Source organism: Hypomesus nipponensis, chromosome 16 (genome assembly GCF_054491055.1).
Source record: "Hypomesus nipponensis isolate SF chromosome 16, ASM5449105v1, whole genome shotgun sequence".
NCBI classification, from domain to species: domain Eukaryota; kingdom Metazoa; phylum Chordata; class Actinopteri; order Osmeriformes; family Osmeridae; genus Hypomesus; species Hypomesus nipponensis.
In genome coordinates, this window is record NC_140376.1 from 7,003,957 (window position 1) to 7,015,764 (window position 11,808).

Below are 11,808 nucleotides of genomic sequence, written 5' to 3' on the forward strand. Positions count from 1 at the left end.
CACAACGGTGCGAAACGCACTGGAGTGTTAACAAGAAAAGCTGAACGGTTGACGGCGTACGAGCGCACCTCTCACTGAGTACACACCGTCCCCCCAACACAACAGACTTGCCTCACTTCAGAGGATTGGCCCGCGGGGCTTAACGAAGGTGTCTCTCAACAAATATTTCTGAGGCGTACAAACGTAGTTTTATAACATTGATAGGCACAACGGCAAACAACTATCACCTGCGGGTTACAGGAGCTGGCCAACCCTGTTCCTGCAGATAATCTCCTGTAAATGTTCATTCCAGCCCTAATTCAGCACACCTGATTATAATTTAGCTAGTTAACAATCTGAATTATCTTTGTGACATCTTCGGTGTCATGAGAGTGGACCTTTTATAAATGCTTTTATAAACGAAAAACTAACTACGGAATTTGCTGTAGCCTTGAGTGGCTTATTTGCAAAGCAACGTTAACAAAAGTACATCAAGGAATACAAAAAAACACATTGTTGACGCATGAAACAGGACTCCAAGACAGAGTACCGCAGCCTCCAAGTCCAACTAAATACTTTTCTTGACAAAATTACATGTCACTGGGGATACCAACATTGCCTACACAAGTTTGAGGCAAAAACATCACAGTTTATTTTCTTTACCAATGTTCTGCAGGTTGCTTGTTACGAGTTGTATGAATTATTGAGAGGGTCGCAACTTGAGTCTCATCGCACAAATATCTAGTTTCCACATTGGGTTTCAGTGACATGCCATTGCAATAGTACAAGGGAGCTAACAGGCATACCGACAGCAAGAGATGAAAAAGCAGCGGAACATTCCACAACCTGGCAGCGCATGCAGTGAATATGAAAACTTGTTGAAAAGGTGTGATAGACCCGTTAATGTCTACAGCTTCCCATCTCTGAATTGGAGTTGTAGGTACAATGTAGCCATTGCATTACAGGTTAATTCCAGTCACAACGTATAACCTGCGTAAGACACTGTATGAAAATCGAACTATTCTATTGTATTCTAATATGTTGTATTATATTAGCTGTGTAATTTGTGACTTGTGTGCAGTAAGGAGTGGGTAGGTAAATAAACTTAAGAGAAAGGTGTCTTACTACGTTTTAATGATGATAAGCGTCGATGTTATCATCGATATTCTAGAAGTCGTTATTGTCTTACCTGGATGGAAGGTTGACTGCAATAAGACAGAGAACAGTATCCAGTTATATTCCATGTTTGCTATTCCATCTATGTTGCTGTGAGGTCTGCCTGCGTCCACTCTGAACTCCTCGAGCTTCTAAATGACGCGTAGTGCGCGGAAGTTAAGAGCCTCTTCTTCCACAGCGCTGAGGTGCTGCCTGTCTGTCTCTCCGTCTGCCAGCCTGCCTGCCTGTCTGTCTGTCTCTCATTGTGTCTCTGTCTAACTGCTTGCCTGTCGTAGTGGACTCTTTCCAGTGGATAATTTAGTCCACAATTATCAACAATAACAACTGATTACGAAAGACATTAAGGTAATTCTCAACATTAACTGTTGTTTATTAAGTATTCGAAATACGTTGTTGGATTTAGTCTATGTTTATTTATTCAAATGTTGTTGATATTATTGATACAACTGTTTACCAACTGTCTTTAATATGTTATTATGTCTTGCCATACCACATGGTCGTCATAAATATATGACCTGTACGCTCAGGGTGAGATAATTTATCAACATATCTGCACTGTTCCTTAACAACATTGTCTCTTGTCAGGAAAATGTAAATCATACCTGGAACAGGTCATGTAAACAGAACATTTACACAGACTTGGACATTTCATCAATATGCAGCCAAACTTAAATTGCCAACATTGTAAATTTGTTTTTCAAAGCTAAATGGCTTTTATGTCAAAGCTAAATGGCTTTTATGGCAAAGCTTGCTCAAACAAAAAGGAGGGTTGACATGCCTGATGACTGGGAAATACCTAGGCTGCAGGAGAAAACAATGCCAAGCACCTCTCAGCAGAATGGAGGTAGTTTGTGGCTCTGAAACCTTACTGTATGATAGTATTCAGCACGTAGTCTGCACCTTTTAAAGGTTTTTTCAATGTTTTTCTCTGAGTTCTCCTAGGAGTTTTTCTTTGTCTTCCTTGAGGGTTTCAGGTTGGTTTAGATGCAGATCCATGGTCATCTGTGAAATCCTCTATGGCATTACTTTAAAAAAAGAGGGGGGGGGGGCTTCATAAAATTTGTTTTGAAACTGGAAACCCAAACTCATTTTAACCGTCTCAAACAATTATACCTCTTTAGGACCTCAGAGTGCTTCGCTCAATTTGTCATATGGAGTAAATCTATTTAATGACTTATAATTTCATTTAGATTTCATACATGTCAAACATACTTTTTTCTTCCTCAGGCTCAGGGGAGCATGGTCTAAATGAAACATATTTCAAATAAAGTATTTATATCAGCGCTGGAGATGGATGAGTGCTGTCTGCTAGTACAGATGGTGGATGAGTACTGTCTGCGAGGGGATGAGTTCTTACTGATGGAAACAGACTTCTCTTTGTGTCTCACGGCATTGTTTTGAAATATGTCCCAACAGCTATTTATACTCAAAACTGCATCTTCTCCCACATGACCATCCTAGCTGTGTGTCAGATATACATCAAACTTGTATGTACATTTTTTATATGTAAACTGTTAAAGTTGAAATCCCTGAAAGAGTGAGAGGCGGAGAGACAGAGAGACAGAGAAGGAGGAAATAGAGAAGGAGATAAGAAAATGTTGAGTGAAGAAAGGGTAGGGAGGGGTGAGGCAGGCTTAAGAAAGTGGGGAGTGACGAGGTGGGGTGGAGAAAGGGGCTGTCAGGGTGAAAGGGGGTGAGGAGGGGTGGGGAAGGGAGGGGTGGGGAGGGGCGAGGAGGGTGGGTGGGTGTGTGGGGAGGGGGTTGTTAGGCTGGGGTGCTGGGGCTTGTTTTAGTTGTGCATGTGATCAAGTGGACAACCCCCAAGGAGGCCTACCAGCAGAAGAGCTGCACAGCCAAGCTTTGTTCCCTGTGCACAGATCAGGAGGAGAGCACACAGACACACAGATACAGGGACAAGACTGCAGGAGAGGAGGAGGTGAGGGAGGAGTCCTGCCCTGCGCCAACAGCTGTCTGTCAGAGGCTAGGGGAGAACACTGTGAGGACAGGGGCCAACACAGGAGACCAGGGGAGAACACTGTGAGGACAGGGGCCAACACAGGAGACCAGGGGCCAACACTATGAGGGCAGGGGCCAACACAGGAGACCAGGGCCAACACAGGAGACCAGGAGTGAACACTATGAGGGCAGGGGCTAACACTATGAGGGCAGAGGCCAACACTATGAGGGCAGAGGCCAACACTATGAGGGCAGAGGCAAACATAGGAGACCAGGGACCAACACAGGAGACCAGGGACCAACACAGGAGACCAGGTGCGAACACTAAGAGACCAGGGACCAACACAGGAGACCAGGTGCCAACACTAAGAGACCAGGGACCAACACAGGAGACCAGGGGCCAACACTAAGAGACCAGGGACCAACACAGGAGACCAGGGGCCAACACTAAGAGACCAGGGACCAACACAGGAGACCAGGGGCCAACACTAAGAGACCAGGGGCCAACACAGGAGACCAGGTGCCAACACTAAGAGACCAGGGACCAACACAGGAGACCAGGTGCTAACACTCTGAGACCAGGGGCCAACACAGGAGACCAGGGGCTAACACTCTGAGGGCAGGGGCCAACACCATAACACACAGATACTTTATTTCTTTAGAACAGGAAGCTAACTAACGGTATTTTTTTTATAAAAACAACTGCGGCTTTAGTGTCAATTGAGGACCTCATGGCTGGTAGTATTAAATGTATACTTTAGTTGGAATTTTCCTTTCATTGGGGTTGTTTGATATGTGTCACATGGTTTAGCTCCCAGCGCTGGTAAACAGCAGTGTGATTGTTACCAGCAGTAAACCTTTCAGCATAATCTTAAATGATGGTTATTAACATGTCTGGGTGCCAGGAGAGGGGAAGTGTGAGATCTGACATGGAAGACCGGGCACAGGGCTGATCCCACACTGGAGACATCTGCCTGGCTGTATACCACACACACACACACACACGTGGACGTGCACACGCACACAGGCTGCACCATAAACACACAGACACACACAGGTGCACACACGTACTTTCCCAGGCAGGTCGTTGTGGTTCATGAGGTGATGGTCAACCTTGACAGAGTATAGTGCCGTATTGTCAGAGTTGTCACCTGCAGTTTATTGCTGTCACAGGCTGCTTGACAGAGAGGATCAGTTAGCCTGCAGTAGGGATGGAACTGAAGCCGGATATGTTAAACAGATGAGCACAGACAATCAAGTTATCAGGTAATATTTTGATTGTGATGATTTGATCCGTTTCCCTGCAATTTCACCATTGTAGCAATGCATTGTCAAAACAAAACAAAAGTAAAGAACACAAGCCAAAGAGTTGCAGGGTCTCTCCCATGCTAGTCACCCATTTCCCTAGCTATCTATCTAGGGAGTGGCTCCTCAAAGTATTTGAGTAGTGCTGCTTCCCTTGCTTCTTTGCTTTCCTGGTTAGTCCCACGGTACTATTTCAATGAACAGTAAAATGACTACAATTGTAGTTTTAATTGTATCCCCTTTCATGAATTGGGAAACACAGATAATCACACGGCTTTCGTGCAAGGCCTCGCCCCCTTCCAACGTCTATCCAAAGACGGATGCAGCAGATTGTTTTTTCGGGGAAAGAGATACAGATAACGACATCTCGTGACACCCCGAGCCTGCAGGAAGGCCTACACTGTTCCTCTCCCTGGTCTGAAGGCCACTGCACCGGTTCCTCCAGCTCCCCACTCCTCCGCCAGCCCTGCAACGACTTTCACTAACGCATCACAGCCAGGACCCAGAGTACTTTACGGTGGAAGAGAAATATGAAGCTCCGGTGATAGCGAGGCGTGTCTGATTGCAGTGTAACTGAGACTAATGAGGAAATAACAGGGCATGATTCATGAGCTTAGTGAGAGGCCTATGTCTGGCCTTGTCTGCCCTACGCACACCTTCCCGAGGTAGTACTGAGGTAGTATTGAGGTAGTACTGAGGTAGTATTGAGGTAGTACTGAGGTAGGATTGAGGTAGTACCGTGTGTCTCCTTGGATCGTTTTGAGGTAGTACTGAAATGGTACCACCTCCTTGAGGTGGTATTGAGGAAGTACTGAAGTCATGTTTCACACCTCCCTGAGGTAGTGTTGACGCCGTACTGAAGCAGTATTGCATACCTCTACGAAGTAGCATTGAGGTAATATTGGATACCTCCCCCAGGTAGTATTGAGGCACTACCAATGTAATGCTACACACTGAAACGATGAACTGAACATCCACTCGATGACATGTATATCGTCACACTCTGACAGGTGCACATACATGCTGATATAGACACACGCTCATACGTACATGCTCTGTGGGATGAGCGTCAAAGATGGGGAACTCACTGGTGTTATCTTATGACATTAGAGGGATGGAAATGGATTGGTTTTCGATGGAGGCATTTCAGAGAGTTGTTCTGTTGAAGACCGCTTTCAGCTGAATAAACATCTTTGACAAAGACGCTCTCTTCATTTCACAGACAAGCTGCTAATTATTCCCAAGCATACAGCTGTGGCTTTGGGGGGATATGGTGCAACACTCGCCATCAGATGATTCAGATATATCTTTTAAACGTTTTCTTTTTATAACGGTCAAAGCCGAAGCATGATATCCTGCCATTGTAAACTCGGCAGAACAATACGTGAACTCCACAGTAACTCCATCTCGCTCACCCGCACACAGTTCTCACAGCCACACAAGACCACGCCAGTGTCACACTCTTCACTCTGTCATCAGACTCTGCCGCAGGAGAATGGACATTCTGAGGGTGCCACACAATCGTTTGATAAAAATACACCGTCTTTTTTTTTTTTTTTTTTAAAAATCAGCTCGTGATTTGCAGGCACGGTGAATCCTTACAGTGGACAGGGTTGAGACGTTTTTCTGTGTTTGAGTCTGGTTGCTGCCTCCCGTGCTCTCTGCTGCAGTACATCATGGGAGGTTGATGCATGGACAGGGGGGAGGGGGATTGCTGTGGCAGTCGTTTTCTTGACGGATAAGGAGAAAGGGGATGGAGGGATGAGAAGGATGGAGGGATGAGAGAAGTCTCTGAGCTCAGAGCCCTGTAGGGCTGGTGCTGTGCCAAATCACTGAAGCTGCTGCCTGCCTGCCTGCCTGCCTGCCTGCCTGCCTGCCTGCCTGCCTGCCTGCCTGCCTGCCTGCCTGCCTTCCTTCCTTCCTGCCTGTCTGTCTGTCTGTCTGCCTGCCTCTCTTTCTGCCTGTCTGTCTTCCTATTTGCCTGTCTGTCTGCTTGTCTGCCTGTCTGCCTGTCTGCCTGTCTGCCTGTCTGCCTGCCTGCCTGCCTGCCTGTCTGTCTGTCTGTCTGTCTGTCTGTCTGCCTCTCTTTCTGCCTGTCTGTCTTCCTATTTGCCTGTCTGTCTGCCTGTCTGCTTGTCTGCCTGCCTGCCTTCCTGTCTGTCTGTCTGTCTGTCTGTCTGTCTGTCTGTCTGTCTGTCTGTCTGTCTGTCTGTCTGTCTGTCTGCCTGCCTCTCTTTCTGCCTGTCTGTCTTCCTATTTGCCTGTCTGTCTGCCTGTCTGCTTGTCTGCCTGTCTGTCTGCCTGTCTGCCTGCCTGCCTGCCTGCCTGCCTGCCTGCCTGTCTGTCTGTCTGTCTGTCTGTCTGTCTGTCTGTCTGTCTGTCTGCCTGCCTCTCTTTCTGCCTGTCTGTCTTCCTATTTGCCTGTCTGTCTGCCTGTCTGCTTGTCTGCCTGTCTGCCTGCCTGCCTGCCTGCCTGCCTGCCTGTCTGTCTGTCTGTCTGTCTGTCTGTCTGCCTGCCTGTCTGCCTGTCTGCCTGTCTGTTCTTCTTGCCAGCATGTGTCTGCATGCTCTGCTGCCAGGCTAAGCTATGAGTGTGAGGGTCCAGGTGAGCACAGGGGATTAGAGTTTATCTCTGGACCGAGATGTGTGGGTTTCAACAAGCCCCATCCCCTCGTATAAAACCTCTGCACCAATGCCCCCACACCCCCCCTCAGATAGTCCAGGTGATAAGTGTAGAAGATAAGCAAGATTAGTGATATAGTGTATCGGCACAGTATCTAAGTTGTTAGTGTCGAGGCTAGGTGGAGATGAGAGTGACTAAACAGCTGTCACAATCAATATCATTTTTGTTATAGCAGAGCTGCCTTCCCCCCTCCTCCCCCCCCCCCCACACACACACACCCAGCCACACACACACACACACACACACACAAAACTCACTGGTCACATGAGCGAAAGGGGTGGCATCCCCAGGCAAGTTAAGTCTTGGAGAGCACATGACCACTGGACACGCACACACACACACACACATGCAGACACACACACAGACACACACTGAGACATGGGGGCATCTAGGTCAGTATCAGATTGTAACAATAGTGTTTAGTGTTCTTTTCCCCACCATGGGCAACAGTGACACAGCAGAACAGGCCTACATCTCTGCGGATGTTCCCAGCTTTCTGTAACCTCCCTGGGGTCAACAGTTTGGGGCTACACCCCCCCCCCCCTACATACATACATGCACACAAACACACACACACATACATACGAACCCGAACCGAGAGGGCATTCTGGGTAATACCTGTGTAAAAATGAACAAAACCTAACGACCCAGAAGGGCAGAAAGTGGTCAAACTGGATTGAAACTATATGTATAATTTTGTATTTATTTAGCATCGTAGGGCATCTGCAACCTCTGCAGATCTGCAGTCAAATGCTCCACCTCTGAGCTAGACCCCTCCTATGGGTCTCAGGAAGATTTCGAAAACAGGTTTTCCCAAGGTGATAATTATGAGGGAGAACTTGTCGTCGTTTATCATTTAAGACCTTCCACTACCGTGTGCATGGTACGACACGGACCGCAGAGAACACTGCCATTACATTTACATTTATGCATGTGGCGGATGCTTTTATCCAAAGCGACTTCCAAGAGAGAGTTTTGCAAAAGTGCTTAGGTCACTGATCATAACAACGAGACAGCCCCAAATATTAAGGGTCAGAAGATCCTGCAGAATGTCAGAGATGTATCGGGCTGTGGAGGAGACTGTTTGCACCTGTGCGGAACCAGCTCTCTGACACACATCCAATGAGTTCAACAGCCCCTCCCCCCCAAATCAGAAAGAGTATACTTACATGAAATGTAAATGTGTTCTATAAGAGCTGTATTGGAAGTGTCCTTAAAATGTACTGGTTTTATTGACAGAGTTCGACTTAGTGACAACTTTAATATTCTCTGCTAGCACTGAAACTTTGTCAGTAAAATTGTTCCCTTGTGCTCAGAGCCTTTATAAAAAAACAAAAAGCAACGTTCAGTTTTTATGGAGCACCACAAGACTCCTTATTTCAATCCTTGTTGTGCCTCTAAGATGTTGTTGGCAAAAGGGAACGGCAATGAAGTCGATTTGTGTAGGTGCGGTGAGCCAGCCTATATTGCGAGTGGAAAGTCTCTCTCGGTTGGAGGCCTGTGTCGTCCTGCCTCACAGCAGCGTCTCACATGATACGACGTGTCGATGCTGAGCAACGTGTTTGGCTTCTTACCTTGCAGCAGCCTGACAACAAACATACCGTTGTTCCCAAACAGCAGCTCTGGTGTGTATGTATGCATGTATGTGTTCGCATGCGTGTGTGTGTGTGTGTGCGCGCGTGCGTGTGTGTCACAAGTGTGAGCATGTGTGCTCGTGCGTGAATTTCTATTCGATTTGACTCCCGTTTTTCAATTTCAAACCAAATGAAACTAAATGAGGTAGACCCTTGTCAAATACTGTGGTCCTCCGACTCCACATTCTCACTGCACCGTTTAGTTACGAACTCTGCTGTGCGCTTTCATGCGTTCTGGATGCGAGCGTGCGTATGTGCGTCAATACAAACTTAAAAGTTGAGAAAATAAACTTTTTCAAGTACGTATGGATGTGTACGACCAATTAGAGTGCCAACGTTTCTAAACTCCTGTAAAACTCCTATGGGTGTGTGACAGCGACATTCGGGGACTGCCCACCCTGTGCAGACAGATCCTCAAAAATACACCACAGTGAGAATGTAGTGTTCAGACTTTTGCTCCAGCATGTGTGTCCTTGTGTATTTGAGTGTGTTGCATGTGCACGGTGTGTGTATGTGTGTGTGTGGTCGTGTGCGTCGCTGTGGCTTGTCTGAGCAACAAATCAATGGAGGTATCACTTACAGAGCTGGTGTTTTAATCTGGGCGGCAGCCTTGCCAGCTCTGCCCCACAGGGACCTGGGGTAACTGGATCCGGGTCTGGCTGTAGCCAGAGACCGAACTAGCAGTACCCAGCAGAACGCAGCGGCCCCTGGGGAACCTGGCCAGCGCTGGGCCACGGAGGCTGACTGACTGGCCCCTCCGCAGCCTCGAAGCGTCCAGTTTCACAACAGAGCCTGATGTTACATATCAAACAAGACAAAGAGATTACTAATCCGATTATGTCCCTCTTCGCTCATGAAGCCAAATACATCAAAATCGGATTCCCTCTCACTCTCGTGGAAGCAGACGAAGACAGAATCTAATTTGCGTTGGGTTTCTTCCCCTCTCGCAGCCACTTGGCTTGGTGAGCTATGGTCAGGTTAAGACTCTCACGCTCTTACTTACCGTTCAAACAGATCGTTATTTCTCATTCTAAATCATATCCAGGATCAATTAGATGACGTAAGGACCTGAGGAGGAGAAGGAGGCCGGCGTCTCCCGGGTTACACGGTTCGGTCTGAGAGTCACGGCTTATTGACACAAATGGACGAGGAGGAACTTGGAAGATCTCAGCTGAGGATGTGTGGGCAGGTACATTGGACATGGACGGCCCTCCCATTACCCTGCCTCTCCCGGTAACCTGACCCTTCCACGCCCGGACCCTGCCAGTACCTTTCTAGTACCTTGACAAGCGCAGTGGGTAGGCGTTCTTTGGATGAGGGTCCAATCACACGCCAGTGATTGTGTTCCGCTGGGACCACTCCAGCCAATTACACGCCAGTGATTGTGCGTGTTAAAGGGCTAACCAAGTGAACCCATAAGCTCAACCGTGATCGTGTGCTGCCAGGGTAAATAGCGTGGAATGAGGCACACATCCTTCAACACACAGGGTTGTTATTGAGTTCTCAGTTAGACACCTGCCTTTGCTTTGTGTATTCCACCAGCCCTGTTCACCTGACCTGCTTCTGCTTTACATATACCAGAAATACACACACACACACATGCTCATACAGACACACATGTTCATACACACACACACACACACACTGTATTCTTACAGGTGGTTTATCTTTTTCAGTTCCCTAGAAGTTGGAGTGAGAGGGGTTTTACATAATGAACTTGATAAGGACAGCACACACATACACATAAAAAGCAGCAGATATGATTGGAGACTGTCAGTGTGCGCACTCAGAAACAAACTGCTAGGACCAATACATGTTTTTAACAGGAGCCTTTAGTAGCTTACTAGTTAGTCTAGCTAGTTTGCAAGAATGTCAATACACTCACATTTACAAAAGGCGGAGACTGGGGCAAACCTCACACCAGGAAACTGAAAGATAAATACAACTTTGGAAAGAAACCAATTAAATATCCCAACAAAGACTTGAGTAATAGTGTGTTCTATGCACTACTCCAAACATCATATAGCCTACAATATCGCTTCCTGGTGGAGCAACTTGGTACATACACAGCGTTAATTCATTTATTCATTTAGCATGCTAAATGTGCAAGATATACACTTCTCAATTGCCTGGCATGGTGAACAAATGTGTCATTTTATTTACAATAATAACATATCAACTGCAGAATTACGTAGTTATTATAGTGATGTTGCACTTATGCACTACAGGAACTATTTTTTCGAATTAAACACACAGCCGTTGGAGAACCGCTAGGGTCACCGTTCCGTGGTGGAGTTTGGCTGCTCTCTAGTGGTCATTAGTAAGACTGCAGCGATTGTGACTAAAATGGTAATCCATCCAAACTAATCTCCAGTCACTGCTGCTGGATAGCGCTGTATCTTGCCAGCTTTCAGAGTTTAACATCAACCTTTTTGACATTCACATTTGAATACATTTATAGGGTGCATTTATCAGAAGTCACATACAAAATGGACGTCAGTGTGTTAAAAGATACCAAAAAAGGTATTTGGTCACCAATTTCAGAACTTTTGTTTGTGTGTGGTGTGTGCTTGTGTGGGGACTGTGTGTGTGGAGTGTGTGTGTTTGTGTGTGTGCGTGTTTGTCTGGGTGGTGATCTGAGACAGGCATGAGACCTATGATTACTTTATAAATCATTTATTCAAATATAAACCATCTGAATGTACATAATGCTTATTAAAACATGAGGATAACTACTTATAATTACACGTACTGTACCATTGACAGAGGATAACTACTATAATTACAGATGCTGTACCATTATATATACTTCCGTTCTCCCTCCAACACTCCAACCCCCCTTCCCTCCTACACCGTTGCCATGGAGAGAGAAGGTTCCAGATCCCGCCGACATCAGTAAACAGAAACAGGAAGATCCAACATGGCGGCAGAACGCCACAGTTAACCAGTCCAAGCTGCATGAGGAAGCATGTTAACAAGCTACCGTTGAAGTCTAACTGGTGTCTTTATATATATATATATACACACACACATGTATCTACCATGTCTGTCCTGTGTCTGCTGCCTCTCCATCCA